This window comes from Rattus norvegicus, chromosome 2, assembly GCF_021556685.1.
Source record: "Rattus norvegicus strain SHRSP/BbbUtx chromosome 2, alternate assembly SHRSP_T2T, whole genome shotgun sequence".
Classification (NCBI taxonomy): Eukaryota; Metazoa; Chordata; class Mammalia; order Rodentia; family Muridae; genus Rattus; species Rattus norvegicus.
The window spans coordinates 121,904,310-121,922,791 of NC_141535.1; the positions used below are offsets into that span (position 1 = coordinate 121,904,310).

The 18,482-nt window shown below is 46.5% G+C and overlaps 2 long non-coding RNA genes across 9 annotated transcripts in view; one reads left to right on the forward strand and one right to left on the reverse strand.

Annotated features, from left to right (window-relative positions):
- Positions 1–2,150: 2,150 nt before the first annotated feature.
- LOC108350243 (uncharacterized) overlaps positions 2,151–18,482 on the forward strand; it is a 302,908-nt gene continuing 286,576 nt past the window's right edge. For 2 of the 8 annotated variants that reach the window (XR_015674427.1, XR_015674432.1), the window contains exon 1: positions 15,499–15,606. This is a non-coding gene — a long non-coding RNA (uncharacterized LOC108350243). Of the gene's footprint in view, positions 2,329–4,558; positions 4,633–6,846; positions 6,907–7,045; positions 8,713–15,498; positions 15,607–17,283; positions 17,673–18,482 lie in introns of those variants that run through there. The other 6 variants (XR_015674442.1, XR_015674433.1, XR_015674430.1 and 3 more) reach the window with 6 other exon arrangements.
- On the reverse strand, positions 14,284–16,190 carry LOC147996225 (uncharacterized). Its single transcript, XR_015674448.1, has 3 exons — positions 15,404–16,190; positions 14,611–14,707; positions 14,284–14,522 (listed from the first exon to the last, which is right to left on the reverse strand). It is a non-coding gene; the product is annotated as an uncharacterized LOC147996225 (long non-coding RNA).

Sequence of the window (18,482 nt, forward strand, 5' to 3'; positions counted from 1 at the left end):
GTTCCAGAAGCTCCTCCTGGCTCAGGGCATGGGTGTGAGGTTAGACATTACTTTTGAAAGGCTGTGGTGAACCTGCATCTGGCTTCCTAAGCAACCCACCAGTGACCTGTGTGGAAGGTGGGGATGTGGGTGTGGCTTTTGTCAAAATTAGTTCTATCTTTTTTGGAAAGATGCTTATGTCCTAGAAGACTACATTTTTATAGCACTTAATCATCTCTGTGAGGCTGAGGACAGGCCAGCCAGGGCCATTTAGAGACCTGGTCAAGAAAAAAATCCCCCCAATTCTAATATATATGTAATATATATGTAATATCATATATAATATATGTGATTGTCATGAAAATTATGAAGAGTTGACTTGGTGCCTGGGTTCCTGCCCTAGATCCCCTAGAGACCCAGAAATCTGCATTTGGGGATGGTGCTGAGGACGGAATGCAGAACCTCAGGCATGCAGGACACTTACTTTGTACCACTGAGCTATGCTCGCACTCAGGAATATGCAGTTTCATAAATGCTTTTAAGGGAATACAGATACTGGGTCAGAGCAGAAAATACCAGCTGTAGCACACACAGAGATTTTAAACACCCACCTTCAACCCAGCCTCTCACTACAGAGCTCCCGCGCTACTTTAAGGTAATAACGACTTTGTTGTAGGCTATTTCTGGTTAGTTGTGGATCATCCTGAAGGAGTTGGGTCCAGGGTCTCTCTCAGATTGACAGTCAGAACCGGAGAGTTCAAGTGTGTACAAATGTTCTTCTGCAAGGGGTCCTGCTCTGTTGGGTTGTCTTAACAGCATTCCTTCCTGACTCAGTTCGTGGTTGCATTGGTTCAAAGAGTAAGTCTGTGTTAGGCCAGAGAGAAGAAGCGAGGGGTGTGTGTGTGTGCATTTTTGCTGGGGGTGGGGGTGGGAATGGGGGTGGGGGTGGGGGTGGGTTTGTCTGAAGGGTTCTGTTTGTGGAGTACTTATTTAAATCCCCCTACCTCACTTCCAGATCACCCCTGACTTCCTTTGCTGCTTAGGAATTCTTAGGGAATTCTTCCTGGCCCAGCCACATCTGCTTCCTGTTTCTGGGTTGGTCAGCTGTGTCTGCAGAAGATTGCCTGCTTCTCAGACTGCAGGCGGGAGCCCAGTTCCTCTCTCCTACCGCTTTCGGGCAGGTAGAGAGAAAGCTCATGGCTCAGGTTTTGTTACCAAGCAACGGGGTTCCATTTGCCAATTGCCACCATTTCCTTCGCATAGTATTACAGGCCTTATTTTTAACATTTAGTTCAGAGAAATTGCCGTCATTATGTGCAGTAACTTCCTTTGGAGGTTACTCATTAACCTTAGGTATTTTACTATGTAATTATAACTGCCAATGCCCCAGGCTTGGAAAACCTTTGAACTCCTTAAGGTATTAGGGGATGGCAGAAAGGATATTATCTGACTTTTCTTCCTTTTCCAGTTAGGTTAATTTCGGAGGTGCCTGTGTCCCCCTCCCCGGATCCCTCCTCCCCCAAGGGGAAGCCCTTCCAGTGTTTTCTTCCTCCTTTCTGGTCTCAGACTCTGAACTAAACCTGTTAGCGTCCAATTTCTTGGATACTGGGTCATAGTTAAACTGTTTCCCCTTTGTTTTATAAGGTCCTAGGGTGGGGGTGGGGTAGGAGACTGAGAAGTCCCAGAGGCTGGGAAGTGACTGGCAGGCACCCTTCAGCCTCCGGGGGCTCTGTGATGCCCCCACACAATGACTGGAATTAGATATCCCGTACAGCCGTCTTTTGACACAACGGAAGGCCTCCTCTCGGCTTTCTGCAAGCAGCTTTTCACTCCCAGGCTCCGCGGGAGCCAGGTGCATAGGGTCATATACAGACAGGCTCAGTGGCCCTGGCTCACACAATGACCCTTCTGATCTGGCCACAACAGCGGGGATGCGTGCCAAGGCTTCGGTCCCCACCCACAGCATATTTAGGTATGCACTTCGGGTGTATTTGCAGCCCCTCTTTACTCCCCCCAAAGAACGGTTAAACGCACCCCCCCCCCCCCCCACACACACACTCCATTTCAAGACAAACAAGAGTAACTGGGGCACACCTGCGCGCGCAGCTCCGGGTCTTTCCGGCCTCCGCCCAGACATTCCAGGTAACTCGAGGAGGGCTGGGCGGCCACGTGACTATGTTGGCTAGGGCGCACTGTGCTCCAGCAGGGACAGGTGAGCTCTGCACCCTGGTGGGAGCATACATTTTGCAAACTCAGGTCTGCACCGCCCCTCTGCTGCTTTGATCGGGACAAATGAAAGGCTGGACTGGCATTTCGGCTTCACGGAGCTGAACCGCAGGACCCCAGCAGGTACACAGCAACACACCACTGCAAATCTCAAGAAGGCCAGAGAGCCACGCTATCCGACCTGCAACGCGCATCCTAAATCTTCCGAATGGGGGGATAGTGAGGGACATTTTGGTTTACTTTAAAAGGCTCGAGGACTTGCTGCTTTTTCTTCCCCACATAAAGGGCTGGTGGAGGTTTCTCTGACAGTAGGAACATGTTGTCAAACGTGACCTAACAGCTCAGCTGCTCCAGTGCCCATTAGTCAATCAGCCAACACCTAAAGAATCCCGTGTTCACTCTGAGAGCTTGGGAGAAGGCTGGCAGGCACCCGCTCTGCCAGCCTTCTATGGATTATCTAAGGGTTGGGGAGGGACCTGTGAACTAGGGAAACAGATACCATCTGTGAGCACTCCCCAGGGCCAGCACTATGTGGTACCTTCTTTCGTTCCTTCTGACACCCTGTCAAGTCGGTATTTGTTATTACCTCCACTCTACAGGCATTTAGAGAAGTCACTTGTTGAGTCTCTCAGTGTGGGCATCAGGCTGTGGAGGTCCCAAACGTCAGAGTCACTCGGACTGCTCCTACCCACACCAGTTTGTCCTAGTTTGCTCTCTGGAAAATAGAGACCTTGTCTGGGGTCATGGTCCAGAACATTCTTTTCACATTTCACTTTTTTCTTTTGTGAGACAGGCTCTTAGGCTCAGACAAGCCTTGAACTTACCTTGTTGCTGAGTGTAACCTTCAACTTCTGATCCTCCCACCTTCACTTTCTGAGCTGGGATGACAGGATTCTTTTGTCACCGTGTCCCCAACCCTGCCCCTATTTCTGTTTCTTCTGCCTTGGCAGTGCTGAGGGACCACATCCCAGTGAATTTTTTCCTAGGCAGCAGGTGATCTTGTCCTGCCCTCTGTGGTTTTATTTCAGAGGTGGAGAGTAAAGACCTCATTCAAAACTGAACTCTACAAAGCCAACCTTCACCAGATGGTCTCCTAAGTTCCTTCCTCTGATGTCAGGGGCACGTTCCCGGAAGATTGACAACCCGTGTGTTACTGACACCCTAAGGCAGGTCTACTGTCCAGGCACCTTTAGCTCAACTTGCCACATCTGGTCAGTCAGCTCCTGCACCACACCTCAAGAGCCTGGCAGGATGTGGTTTCTCAAGTAGGCCAATGTCTTCATGCCCTTTAATAGTGTGGAGCCCCAGCCAATAGGGTTTTATGAGTATCACTGGGAGACACATCCTTTGACCTGGTATATAATCTGACTTCTCTGGATGCTGGACTAATTACAGCAGTTCCTTTGGTCATGGAAACGAATAGGAAACGTTCTGATGTCTGAAAACTAACCCCACTGTATTTGTTCTCCATGTCATACCCTTAGCAACCTAGGTGATGGGGTCTGAGACGTCCTAGTCACTTCAGCTTAGGCTCAGTCCCTCTTAACTGACAGTTCAGTGCCTGGAGACTGAGGGTTTTATTCTTCGTTCACTGAGCACCTCTGACCACATGGTAAACTGGAGAAAGAACAGGAGTCTGTGCCCGCCTGGCTTAGACCAGCCACAGCCATAGCCATAGCTACCCCTGTGAGCCTCAGTTACCTCATCTTCAAGGAAACAAACTAAAACGTGGCATTAAAATCAGAGCAACTCTTGCACGTTTATTGTATACTATTGTTTTGATTTGGGGTCTCAGGATTGCTGGGACTTTTGTGCAAGATATTAGGTTGAAATCTAAAGGGGAGGGTGCATGAAAAACCCATTTCTGCAGAAAAAATGGCTGGGCTGCAGAGAAGCTACTGTGACCCATTCCTGCTTAGCTCCAGGAACTAGCCTGTTGCTCTCAGGGCGGACCCTGCTCCTCAGAAGTAGCCAGGGAGGGAAGAGAAACCTGGAGGTGAAGGTTGGCTCCAGGGACTGGGATGCCACAACTGTTGGATCAAGGAGATGTTGTCTGACTGGAATCTGAGAGCTGTCAATGGTTTTTGGGAGCAGATTCACTTGCAGTTTGGATTCTGCAGTATTGATTCTCTTGCAGCTATGAACAATAAAGACTTATGGTACAGAAATTATCTCCTCACATGAGACTCCCAAGAAGGGCTACACGGAGCAGGTGTTCGAACTCCAAGCACGTTCAGGGATGGAGGTTGCTCCCAGATTTTGACTTCTGTGTTCTAAAGCATCAAAGTCTTTCTCTAGATGCCTTGGGGTCCAAGGTGGCTGCCAGACTCTGTCCATTGTACTTGAATTGCAGGCTCAGCAAAGGAGGAAGAAGGAACAGCAAGAGGGATTGCAGCCCAGCTGGACCAGTCTTCCCAGCAGTCCCTTGTGAGTTACATCATTGGCCAGGACTCGGCATGATGTAGACTCTGTTCTGAGCAGTGCACTGGGCATTTGGAAGAGTTCTCTTTAAAGAGAACATGGCTGGATAGTGAGAGGTAGTGAGGGTCTCTGGTTAGGGGTGATCGTTAGAACTCTGGACTGGATTCATTTATTTGGTGTCAATGAATGAAACACTGGGGGCTGGATGGAGAGAACAAAGAGCTGGATTGCAGGGACCATGGACAGATGGGAAGAGTTTGACAAGGTTTTCTAGTTGAGCTGAGAAATCGGGAACAATGCCAAAGGTAGATGGTGACGTCATTAGTTGCCATTAGGAAAGAAGATCCAGGATTAGGAGTCAGACTGGCTGACTGTGTCCAGTGGGCTGCCCTACGGCTGGTGCTCAGAGCTGTTGGGGTGGACATTTCCAGTGAAAACCCACTCAAATAGTTAAAAACATTCTAATGTTTATAGGATGTCTTAACTTGTCACATGTGTTTTGGGGTTTCATAAGTTGCTACTTAAGAGTTCTCTTGGGGCTGGAGACATGGCTTAGCGGTTAAGAGCACTGACTGCTCTTCCAGAGGTCCTGAGTTCAAATCCCAGCAACCACATGGTGGCTCACAACCATCTATAAGGGGATCTGATGCCCCCTTCTGGCATGTCTGAAGGCAGCTACAGTGTATTTATATACATAAAATAATCAATAAAAATGTTTAAAAAAAACTCTTGATAAAAAAAGAGTTCTCTTAATTGTGTCAGAGGAAGGGTATAGGGCTTCTTCTGTTTGTGTAATATCACTGGGCTTAAGGGTCTTGAGAGTTAGGGCAAAGTTATGTTCTTAAAAATGTGCTTCCCCTTTGCCTCCCCTTCGCTTTAGTTCCCACCTATGTGGTGGTAGGAACCGTGAATTTGATGTCCCATCCCCATAAAATCAGAATAACACAAATCTGAAGGTGATGTGCATATTGTATATTTTAATAAAGTCTGAGTATTTAGCAGTATACACCAAAATAATCCTCCGGCCCACCAGTGCTACACAAGCACTGAGTAGTAAGCAAGGCATTTAGGGAGTCAGGTGAGAATGGACCCTAGGCAGGGGATCCAGCCCAACCCCACCCTGCACGCACAGCAGGTCCTGTGGTCTTCTGTTCCTGCCCCACCCTTGGATCTTCAGGTGCCTCTCGCTGCTTTCTACGTCGTTGACCTTCACTCTTCTCCACTCTTCTTCTTCCTCTCTCACACCCATTCCATGTTTTGCACCATGTTTTATGGGTAGCAGCATCAGGACCACCCAGAGACTGACCAGGCCTACAGACTCAAACCCTGTAGGGGATGGTGCAGGGATTCAGGGGTTTCTGGCTAAGTAAGCCCTCCTGAAAGACTCTCCAGCAACCTGCACTGCTTCGGGAGGCCTCATGTGGTCTGCCCAGCCCTGGGCTGGGTCTTGAGATCACCCCACTCACAGGCTTCTCAGCTCAGACCTCTCATCTGGCATTCTACCCAACTGTATCCCTGTAAAGCCCCACGTGCTAGGTAGGACCCCTCCCACTATCTGCTGGTTTAACACCCCCAAACTCCAAGTTAAGTATTTTTCTACCCGAAAATTTGATAAATGAGCACACGGCCTCAGAGCAATACAGGCATTTACTTTGTTGGAGGACATCATAATAAATGTGTAAGGGATGTGTGGGTGAGAGAATGATTTGCCCAGGCACAGTATTTCTGTAGATTCCATAGGAAACGCAGACTTACTGTTTGTCTTACATTACCTCTGGGTGGGAAGAGGGAAGAGATAAAGGGTGCCGTCTGTGTTTGGCTATGAAAGCAGACAAGCTGAACTGTGGGAACTATTATGTGTGGTCTCAGTGCTGAGAAAGGAGAGGCGGGAGGATCCATGTGACCGGCTCACTGCTAAATTGCTCACCCTAGCCCAATGAGAGACTGTGTATCAACAAAAACAATGTGGAGGTCCTGATGAGTGACACTCAAGGTTGACCCTCGGGCTTCATACTCATGGACACACGGGTGCTCCATTAACACAGACCCATATAAATTGTGTGCTGTTCATTGACTGTTGTCACAGAACTGGGTGAGTTGCAGGTAAAAAGGAAGCCATGGGCTGAGGGATGGAATGAGCAGTTCTAGGAAACATAACATTGTATCCCTAGAGGAAAGGTGGAGCTTAAAAAGTTACCCTCTGGAAACTTTTCTTTATAGTGTTATCAGAAGTGGTCACTCCTCTGGCCAACGTTGTGCATGAAGCAGTACAAACATAAGGTAAGATGGGGTTCGGGAGAATGGTGAAGTGAGTGAGGGCTTGCTGGCTTTCCAGTCAGTCTTGAAGGAATGTGCTTGATCTGACAGAATACTGTTTTGAACAGTCTGCTTCTTCTCCCTTCCTCTCCTCCTGGCACAGGCGAGTGACTTGGGATCCCCGAGGAAGTTGCTTTCCAGCCCTGAAGCCGTCTAACCCTTAGTTTTATCTGTCTAACTTTGCCTCTTAGGTTTGTAATACCTTGGTTGATTTGTTTGTCCAAATTGTATGTTCTTAGGGTGACACATAACAGCAGAATCTGATTGCTTCTTCTGAAGAAGCAGGAACGGTTTGGGACCTGTGTGGCTGAGGCTGCCCATTCTGGGCTGGTCATTGCTGATCAATTTTAACAGCATGTAGGGAAGGCTGGTGGGCAGAAAAGAATTCTGTATCCCTGTCAGTGGCAGAGTTCACAAACTTGTCTTCCTGGTTCCTGGCAGTGTCTAAAGGAGTTTGCTTAGCAACTGCCCTGGTTCATTTCTGTCCTTGCTACTGGTGCATGCCCAACCCTGGACACTTAATGGCATAGCTGATAAGAGTTGTGTTCAGGACCAAACAAGTATTCTCTGAAAATGGTGGCAGTGTTTCCCTTGATGGAACCTGCATCTGTCATCTAGTCCAACGAAATGAGGGGGAAGAGGCCAAAACAACTTTTGCAGAAATAGCAGAGGCAGTAGGAAATGATGCTGGTTCGGGCTTGTTTTCCTGGCTGGTGTGGCCTCATTCCAACCTGTTGCCATCGGCTCTGGCCTGTCTGTGGGACACCCTGATGCAGGGGGCCTCAGAGGAAGGGAACTTCTACATTTCTGTTTGCCTGGGCTCCTTGCCAAAGCCTGAGTTCAAAGTGCAGTTTCCAGTAATTTGTGGGGACGTCTCTGTGGATTCACTGGGCCAGGACAGAAGCCTGCAAACCCAAGTTGTATTTCCTAATTGCTGTCGTTCCTTGTGAGGGGAAGGAAGGTAGTTGAGGCGCTCGATGGAGGCTAAGGTTGTTACCTTGGCTCCTACAGTGGACTGGCCTCCTCCATCTCTGGCCTTTTCTCTCCTATCCCATCCAGCCATAGGAGCTGTGCCCACAATGAAACTAGATTTTACATTATTGCCTTACAGTTACCCCCTTCTAAGAGCATCAACAGGGTCCCACTCCACCCTGCAGCTTCCCCTGTCTCAGAACATCCTGGTGATTGGGAGTTAAATGAAGGAATGGGTAATGGCTGGCCTTACCTCAGAGGGGTGCTTGGAGATAGCAGAGGTGCACAGGGACAGTGTTTTAGTGAATTGTGTTTCCTCTAGCTGTGGATTAGTCACTCTACGACATGGAGCAAGGACAGTCTTAGGCCACGGAGATCTTCAGCCCAGTGAACAACCCAGGTCAGTGGCCTTTTTAAGTCAGATACCCTACCTTAGTTATCCAGAGGCCACCGTGGTGGGAGCACAGAAGGGAGTATGGAGGTAGCCCCACCCCACATTCTTTCTACAACACTCCTTTTCCATTTTCAAATCTCAGACTGGTTCTTTGTGGTGCCTTTCCTTCTACTTGGAAACTCAATTCTGGTTATTTTACCTTGAAACAGTCTTCTGTAGCAGTTGGGGTTGCTGGTGGTGATCGAGGGGACCTTTCCCCACATCGAGGAATTTGTATCTGTTTAAGAATCACAGAACAATGTTAGTGTAAAATATTATTCCAATATTTTTATTGGAAGGTCTGTACATTCTGAAACCATCTAAATAATTAACTGTACAATGCCAAAATAGCTCATTAAAGCTTTAAAAAAATGTTTTTTTGGTTTTATGGCTTTTATTAAGCAATTAATGGCTTATATAACTTTTCTTTACTAAGTTGTCTTTTTTTTTTGTTTTGTTTTGTTTTTTTAAATTTTATATTAACCAGGCAATCGTGGCACACCTTTAATCCCAGCATTCAGGAGGCAGGTGGGTTTGAGGCCAGCCTGGTCTATACAGTGAGTTTTAAGACAGCCAGGGTTATTACGTAGAGAAACCCTGTATCAAACAACAGCAACAAAAACCAACTTACATAAGTGGTTATTTGTTCTTAAAAATGTCTTATGAACCCATGAAGAGTCTAAAATATCTCTCTAGCCTTTAGTTATAATTTAAAAAGAAAAGAAAGCAAAACAACTTATGACTAATTTTCTTAAAAAAACAGAAAACAAAGACAAAATCCTACTGAAACTGTAGGCAAATCTTTGGGCTATGCTTTTAGAACTTCGGCCCGTGAGCCAGGTAGATGGCTCAGTTGATAAAGTGTTTACCTCGTAAACATGGGACCTGAGTTTGCATTCTCTGCACCTACATAAAAAGTGGGTGCAGTAAGCAACACACACAATCCCAGCACTGAGGAGGTGAAGGCAGTGAGTCTAGGATTTCCCAGCAGGCCAGTCAGTGTTGACTTCTGGTCTCTCTATGTGGGTTCACATGTACACACACACACACACACACACACACACACACACACACACACACACAGAGAGATGCCTCCATGTGTTAAAGGTCAACACACATTGTGATGAAATGAAATGAAACACAGGTAGAATCTCTTCAAGCAGGGTTCCCCACACACAGCCAACCAGCTATTACACACACCTTTGCAAGAGAACCCAGGCATCCCCCAAAAGGTGTGGGTGTCAAGATGGAGCACATCACTTCTGCGGATTCTTGTTGGTGGCCACAGTTGGGAATCTGACTTAACTGTGATTAGATCTTTCTGGGAAACTGCACTGACAGTTTCAGCTTCTTCTGAGCCCTCAGAGAAGCCATGATAGCCTTCAGCCTCCATGAGGCCAGAAGCTCTGAGGTTTCAGTCTTGAGAAAGTACCTCATGCTGTGAGTTAACTGCCCCTCCCCCACGACACCCCAGGAGACTCAGTTATTCTTCACACACCCTGGTGCTGTAAAACTCCTGCCAAGAGAGCAACATTTGGTTCTTTTGTGAGCTCCCCACTCCCTCCAAAAGTCCCCCAAGTGAGTGGTGGGAACGACATGTGAGAGTTCAGGAAAATCAAAGTTCTGAGAAAAAAAGTATTTTTATATTTATACAATTTCAATATCATACTTTGAACTTCACTGATGTGTTAAAAGGACCAAGGGGTCAGTTGGCTTTTAAAATAAATGTACTTTCAAACATCTCAAACAGTCGGAGAGTTTGGACATTAGAGGAACTTCTGGGGTCATACACTCAGTTTTTATGTTCAGCTATCATGGAAAATATTTTGGAGACAACCATACAGTAACAACTGACTCTTCCTCCCTGTTTCGTCTAAGGACCATCGGGGCAGGCCTACCGGACTCACATGTATAGCATTGAGAACACTGTAAGCAATGTGTCCTCCAAACTGCAGATTGCAACGAAGGCATTTGGCGATGATTATTCCCATTGCAGAAGCCTCCCTCCCTGCCGGGGTGACTGTGCAGCCCTGGTCAGGTCACGCTTCCATTGTGGGGTGTGAATCAACTTTTGGAAGTCAACTGAGGTGGTCGTGCAAAATCAGTACTGAAGACTCTAGTGGAAAAGATGTATTTATTTTTATCTTATGTGTACGGGTGTTTGCTTGCATGTATGGATGTGCACCAAGTGCAGAGCCCTGGATGGCAGGAGAAAGCAACTGATCCCTGGGACCATAGTTATGGACGGTTGTGAGCTGCTGTGTGGGGGCAGGAGATTAAACACTGGGTCCTCGGCAAGAGCAACACCTGCTCTGAACGGCTGGGCCATCTCTTCCGCCGCCAGCTTCTACCTATTATCTATCCCATCTTTCCTCTTCATTTCCTTTGTTTTCGTTTTTCTTCCAACCCAAGCTGGCAAAGGCATCCCGACAACTATATGGAAAGGGAGGAGGGAAAATGTAAGGAATGCTTTGCACACCATTTAAGCCTCCCAACACCACTGACAGAAGGTGCTCCAGACACCTGGTTGTGTGGACAAAGCTCAGAGAGGGCAATTATAGGGAGGCTCGTGCGGTTCCCAGGGCAGAACTCTGGACGCCTGTGCTGCCTCTACCCAGCAGGGAGGATTTGGCATCCGGCATCCCCTCTAAGTGTGACCTCATAGTTCGATTTAAAATGAATGGCTTTCCCTAAAACGTTGAATCCTGGCATGACCATGTTGCATGAAGCAAGGCCCCTCTTCCACTATGCCTGTGGGTGCTGGGGTGCAGGGCTAGGAGCACAGTTCCTCCAGCAAAGCCTTTTCTTTCATAATGACCATTGCTTTATTCTGTCTTTCCAAGGCAACCTTTAGATAGCTTAGCCTAAAAGTTATACATCTGGGCTGTCATTTAAAACTCCCAACTCAGTTTTGTCTCTCCCCCATTACCCCAACTACCTTGGCTTTTTAAATGTTTGTTCCCTGGCCCTGACTCAAGTTGTCAGATCTGAGTGTTGAACACTCTTCCCTGCTGAGCCATCTGGCCAGCCCCACTTTGGTTTTTTGAAATGTTTCATACCTGGCTTACTAACCGTGGGTGGAAATAGCAAGTTCTTACAGTGCCTGCCTTAACATTCCAAACATACCCCTTTCTTCCGAGATTGTCCTATCTATTATTATTAAAAAACATAAAACTTTTAAACCTTAAATGACTTTCCCAAGCCAGTGCTCTAATCTCAGACATAAATCTTGCTCCATTAAGGAGAGGGAAGCAGGCACTCTGTCGGAAGAATACAAACTCAGGAGAAACAAAACATTTAAAAGGTTAGGCCTGGAAGCACTTCCACAGCTTTTGCTTATGAGACACGTGGAATTAAAGCCTGCTTTCCTGACCATGTCTACCGTGTAGATGCCTAGCGTGAGAGGACCGAGGTAGACTCGGAAGCTATATAATTCTGCAGGCATGCTGCAGGCAAGGGTGTAGTGTGCTAGCCTCCTTCTCTAGCCTAGCTTCAGGGTCTGAGGACTAGCAAGAGTCAGTGATGAGGCCGCCTTTTTGTCTTTGCTTGTGTTGTTGAAAGAACGGAAGACACGGTTTATTCTAGAGCATATATAAACGACTCGTGAACATACAGTTCCGTCCTTCTCCCAAATACAACGTTCCAATGTAGAATCAGTTTCATGAATTTCATAGTTTTACAAAACATAGTAAGCCATAAATCAGGGCAAGTTTAAAATACATCAGCGTGTGTCAGGGAGGCGATTAGATGGGAGAGGCTTAGCTACAGGCCTTAGAGGCTATCCGATGATATTCTTAGCTTTTGGATGGGCGGAATCCAGGGGTCTGCTATGTTAATAGATTCCCCAAACGGTTTTTGTCTGTTAGTCACAGGATGTTTGTTAGTTCTGACACAGGTGGGTGAGGAATTCAGGGGGGTAAAACTAGCCCAGGACAAGGTAATTAGCCTTTGGACCTGTAGCATTCCTGTCTCTCCACGGTACTGAAGTTCTGGTCAGGGACTTCGTCTCAGTTTCTTTTCAGGAATTGGTGTTCACAGGTGGCTTTGAGTGATTCTGCCTTGTGTATGAGTTCTCTAAATCCTGAGCGTTACCAAGAGCTTGTGATAGCCACGCAGGGCCAACGCAGAGAAGGGGTGTGGTGGGAAGATCAGGCCATAGGGGCTGTGAATGGTCCGTGTGGTGTATTCTTTTATTTCTTAACATTTATTTATGTATTATGGGTGTGTATGTGCACCACAGTGCATGTGTGGAAGTTAGTGGAAAATATGGGGACTCTATTGGGGTCTCAGGACTGAACCTGGGTCATCAGGCTGGGGGGCAGGTGCTTTTGACCGCTGAGCCACCTCCTGGCTTTTGGTGTTATTTGACTGAAATTCCTGACAATCTCTTAGCATCTCAAAGGTTGCCAACGCTCCTTATTGCAGTCTCTTTCTTTCACTTAGTCACGTTAACTCCCGCCACCACACACCGTGTTTCTTTTGTAAGCTCAGTTTTATTAAACTTCCAAATTCCTTAAGCTGGTGTAAAGATCAAACCCAGGGTTTCACACAAACTAGGAAGTGCTCTACCCCAGGTCTGCGGCCTTCTTTCAAAAAATGTTCACTTGCAGCCAGGTGCAGTGGTGGTGCATAATTTTAACTTGTCCCTGTTGTTTTTTAATCCTGTAAACAGGATTAAATAAAGTCAACCACAGGCCAAGAGGCGGAGCAAGCCACCAATTGATAGGAAGTGGACATAGGATTATTAAGAAAAAAACCATAGAGAATAAGAGGGAGTCAGCATAACAGATAGAGAGACGCACAGGAAGTGAAGGGAGGGACATTCCGTTGGAAGGAGGTTTCCTGAGACTGCATGAGGGGGGTTGCTGCTGAGACACCAGCTGAGGGGGAAAGTCAGCTGCAAGCTTTCTCTGCCTCTCTGAGCTAACAGGCTCTCATCCCAGCATCTGGCTTCCAAGCCTTCATTGGTAAAGTTGAACGACTTTCCAGTCAACAGGGAGGAAGCTTTCTGGTCAATACTGACTTGATTTCTCCATGTACTATGGCCAAAGGGTGGTATCTTCAGCAATAAAGTTTTATTGAGTTCTGGTGGGCATTTTGGCAACAGCCTCCATTGTTTGGGGAGGAGGGGATGTCTCAAGGTCACCCCTGACCAATAATTTGAGGGAAGTGATCCTATTCTTGGCACCAGCACCAGTTGTGGGCTTGAGAGATTGAACTTGAGACCCCGTGCTTGCAGGACAAGTGCTTCACCGACTGAACCGATTCACCAGCACTCGTCTCTGGGCTTGTCCTGCATCTGCAATGAACTGTAGGGAAATGTATTCAGTTTTCTCACTTGAAAAACGAGGTCAGTAGTGAAATGAATTTTATAATGTTTTTGTGAGAATTTTATGAGAGAGCATATTGCCTACACACAGTAGGCCTGCAACAAATACTGACCTTGGAGGTGTTTCCTCCATGGACACACATTAGGGTAAAATGTTATTAAATACATGTAATAAATCCACATCTAATATGATAATAGTAATAACAATAATTATACATATTATAGGTGTACACATACCTAGGATTGAATCTAAGATTTTATGGATGGTAGTCAAGTACTGTATCCCTGGGCTATAGCTCTAATTATATATGTATTTTCGTGTAATTCTGAATGGTAGATTGAGTGGGGTGTAGGACAGAGGAATGGGAAAATGGAAAAGAGGATATTGAAAATGAATGGCTAAATAATATACTTATGTTATCAACATGTGATGCTGTGATAAAGTTATATAAAAGACACATACGTGTGCATACATAATAAATACTCAGGGGAGTCTTAAAATATTAATAGGCTAGTCTCAGAGGTGCTAGGATTCCCAGTGGATTCCCTGCCTCATATGTTGGTGTGATGAATTTTTATGTTTTACAATAAGCACACATTAGTTATGTAGTCTGAAAAGAAACCCAGTAAAATCTTTTTACTGTTGGGGAAGGACAAAGTGACAGTCAATTTCCATGAAAAGAGGCCTTTGGAGTTGGCCGATCCACTTTGAAGAAATACCAGGACGTGAGGCCTGTACAGAAGGCAGATTTGTGCTGCGTGGATCCCACGGGTGCTATCTCAGTCTTCTCTGGGGAGGGGTGATCCAGAGGTACAGGAAACACAGGCTACCGCATCCTCAAACTCCTGAAAACATGCAGAAATAAGTTATAGATATTCACATCTATACAGTGGCTGCGAGGGCTCCAAGTCTACAAGGGTTTTTATAAAATACCACGAATGATAACGTCCTGATTATAAGCTTCTGTTTACAACCACATGTAGTTCTAGCACCGGTGGAATCCAACATCCTCCTCTGGACTCGCTGGCACCTGCAATCATATATGAACCTTCACACCGACACAGACATATATACATAATTAAAATAAACCTAAAATCTAAATCTACTATTCATTTTTCTCTCATATATTGCATCTAGATCACAGTTTTCCCTCCTTCCCCATTCCCTGTCTCTCTCCCTTCCACCTCTCCTCTCCTCCAGATCCACCCCTCCTCCATGTCCCGTGCGCCCCCCCCCCCCCCCCCCCCCCCCGCAAAAGAGCAGGCCTCCCAGGGACATCAATTAAACTCCGCATAACAAGCTACAGTAAGACCAGGAACATAGCATCCAGGCTGGATGAGGCAACACAGTAGGAGGAGAAAGGGTCCCATAAGTAGGCAGGAGTCAAAGCTACTGGAAGGGCTGGCACAGTGGCCCGTCCTTGGGGCGGTCTCTGCCTTCTCCACACCCTGCTTCCTCTGCCAAGGCTGCTGCTGCCAGGTACAGGGCAGCTCCATGGCCACTCAACCTCGTTCCCTCAACGGATGCTCTTCCTCACATGCCACTCCTCCTCCCTCAACTGGCAAACTTCCTGAGTATCCCTGTTCCTACCGTTAGGATTCCAACAAGAACACAAAGCTATCTAGCCAGAATTTATATGCGAGAGGACCTAGATCACACCCCTACAAGGTTCCGTGATCGCTGTGAGCCCCCATGAGTCCTGGTCATTTGATTCTGTGGACCATACTTCCCTCCTCGTGTGTCCTGGACCCCTCTGGTTCCTCCAATCCTTCCTCCTCCGCAGAACTCCCTCTTCCCGAGCTGCTCCTAATGCTTGTTTGTGGGACTCTGCGTCTGCTCCTATCAGTTGCTGGATGAAGTCTCTCTGGTCTCTCTGGTGAAGATTATGTTTGGCTACAGTCCCGGAACACTCTGCAGGCATGACAAACTGTATGTATGTAGGGTGAAGGTTTTGTGGCTGGGTTGTTGTCCAAATGCTCTGGCTTCGGACCTGGATCAAGGGACTGAGGTACATATTTTGGGTCTGAAACCAAACACCCTCCACTTGAGGCTTTGCCTTGTTACAGAAGATGGCCAGTTCAGGCTCCTTGTCCTTCATTCCTGGAGTCTTTGCTAGGGTTCCTCTAGTAGCAAATCTAAAATCTTAAAAACCCCAGCTCTCTATTTAAATTATATCCCTTCTAAGAGGGTCGGGGATGTATTTCAGTGGTAAGCACTGGTTGCCACACTTGGGACCCAATGTCTAGTCTCAGCGATGCCAAAGTACACCTAAAAAGGCTGAGACTCAGTGTGTGTGTGTGTGTGTGTGTGTGTGTGTGTGTGTGTGTGTGTGTGTGTGTGTGTAAGTTAGGATAAAACATTCTTCCGGCACTGTGCCTTTTATCCTGAATTTTACTCCTCCTTTGTGCTACGCTCAAAGCCACTGGAAGGGCTGGTGCAGTGACCCATCCTTGGAGCCTTCTCTGCCTTCTCCACACCCTGCTTCCTCTGCCAAGGATGCTGCTGCCAGGTACAGGGCAGTTCCATGGCCACTTAACCTCGTTCCCTCAACGGATGCTCTTCCTCACGTGCCACTCCTCCTCCCTCAACTGGCAAACTTCCTGGGGATCTTGTGCCTTTTCTTTCCTTGTTTTCCCAAAGTCCCTGACGTGTTGCCGTGGCTATGGTTAGCATGCAGTAAATATTTGCCGAATGCTAGATAGGACTTTTCTCGAAACCAGAAGGATGTGGCAATCCTGCAATTAGTGCGTGTGAGTAGAAACCAACTGATTTGCTTGAGTGCTCATCCGTCTAGATAAGAACGCTATGCTTAAGCATGTGTGACTTTCCACGCCTTAAAAACGTGTCTGCTCCCCGTGATGGGAAGCTACGTTTGATATACGTGGGGTGAGTGAGCAACAAAACCACATGAAAGACATTAAAAATCCTGAGACCCAGGAACAGGAAAATATTAATAAAGATTAATAGCCTCTAACACGTATGTGGATTTTATTATGTGCTAGATTGTCAAAATGCTTTACATAGATGAAGTCACACCATCCTTTAAGCAACCCCGTGGGGAGGTTCGCTATGATTGGCTCAGTGCCACAGAGAGTGAAACACAATTGAGCAGCTCTGTGAGCCCGTAGATGTCCCTTAGTCGTCCCCTAGCTGCTTAATTGAAGTATGAATGGTTTTGTGATTTGCAAAATTTCCTATATGGCTTCATTTGCACAAAGCCTTCCCTCTCAAGGACTATGTAAATGAGACCACGTTCTACTCGAGGTGGCATTTAAAAGTTATAAAGTTGGTTTAAAGAAAAATTACTAAATGTGGCTTCTCTCCCCCCAGCTATGTCCCTTCAAAAGAGAGCTTTTCTAAGGTAAACACCCCCCTTGAGGGAGACTAGGATTCCTCCACTGCATTTCTGTGAGCATGTTTCTGAAAGCTAGCATCTGTTTCCTAGAATTCCAGTCTCTTCTATTGATAGCCACATCTGGTTTTAAAGCAAAGGCAGCTTTATTAGCTCACCCATTCAGATGCTGTTGGCCATGCATGGTTATGATTTCATCCCTGAAGGGTGAAGATTTACCCTTGTAAAGGATGCTCAAAAGAATGCTCTTGTAGTCTCCACAGGGAATTCCACTGGCTCCCAGAATGCCCTGAGCCTCCTGTTATCTCTCAGTTCTTAAGGATGAAGCCATCTCCCAAGGTCTGCAGCAATCTAGGAACAACATCCTCATGAAGACCTTGGGTTTTCCCTTGTTGGGAACTTCTGTGCCTTCTCAGAAGGTGATTCCTAAGTGCAACCACCTTCTATGGATTTGGGATTGCTAAGCTTCCGAGGACAGCCTTTCCTCAGTGAGCTTCTGTCTGAGAGTTCTAGAACCAGTACCAGCATCATTTTAAACAGCTGGAGCTTGGTCTGATCAGCCAGTAAAGATGCTTACCACCAACCTGGTGACCTGAGCGTGTGCCAATAGGAGCCACACTCTCCCAGGGAGAGGCTGACTTCTGTAAGTGTTCTCTGATCTCTACATCTGCACTGTGATATGCCCTTTCTAATAAACAAGCAGATAGATGTTAAAAAAAGTTTGGAGCCAACAAAAACTTTGGGGAGTGCACAGCCTTGGGCAGAGTATGGCAGTGTCCTTTGATTAATAGGTAGTTAACCTTATTTTCCCTTGTATGGCCTTCACTCACACTTTATAATGTCAAGAGGCATTAGTTATTTTTTAAGCCTTTACAATGATAAAAGAACTGTAGACAAACCACTGCTTGCTTAACAGAGGCTTCAGAAATAATACATGCAAAAGCAAAGCAAAACAAAACGAAACAAAAAACCCCCAACAACATCGTCTCTCTCTGTCAAAGGCCCAGCAATATAATTGTTGGATAGACTTTTCCAGGACCTGTTTTGCATTAAAATACCAAATAAAGCAACATAATGGATTATTTTGGCACTATGTAGGTTGCGCTTATGGGATGAGAATTGTATATGAAAGATAGCCAGTTGCTGTCACACTTGATGGATTTTTGTCTACACGCTCAGTGTAGGAACATCCCGAGGCTCAAGAGTGTTTCCAAAGTCTAGGCCAGGAGTGATGCAGACCCTGTCTACAACAGAGACTGAGGTTATCTTCCTGGTCTGAGAAATGTCTGTATGCTGCTGCCTTGCCTGTCGTACCAGTTTAGTTTTATGTGTGAAGAATTGTCATTCTAGATACAGCGTGTGTGTGTGTGTGTGTGTGTGTGTGTGTGTGTGTGTGTGTGTGTGTGAGTGCACGCGCTGTTTTTTAATGTTAACTTAAAGCATTGGTCAGATT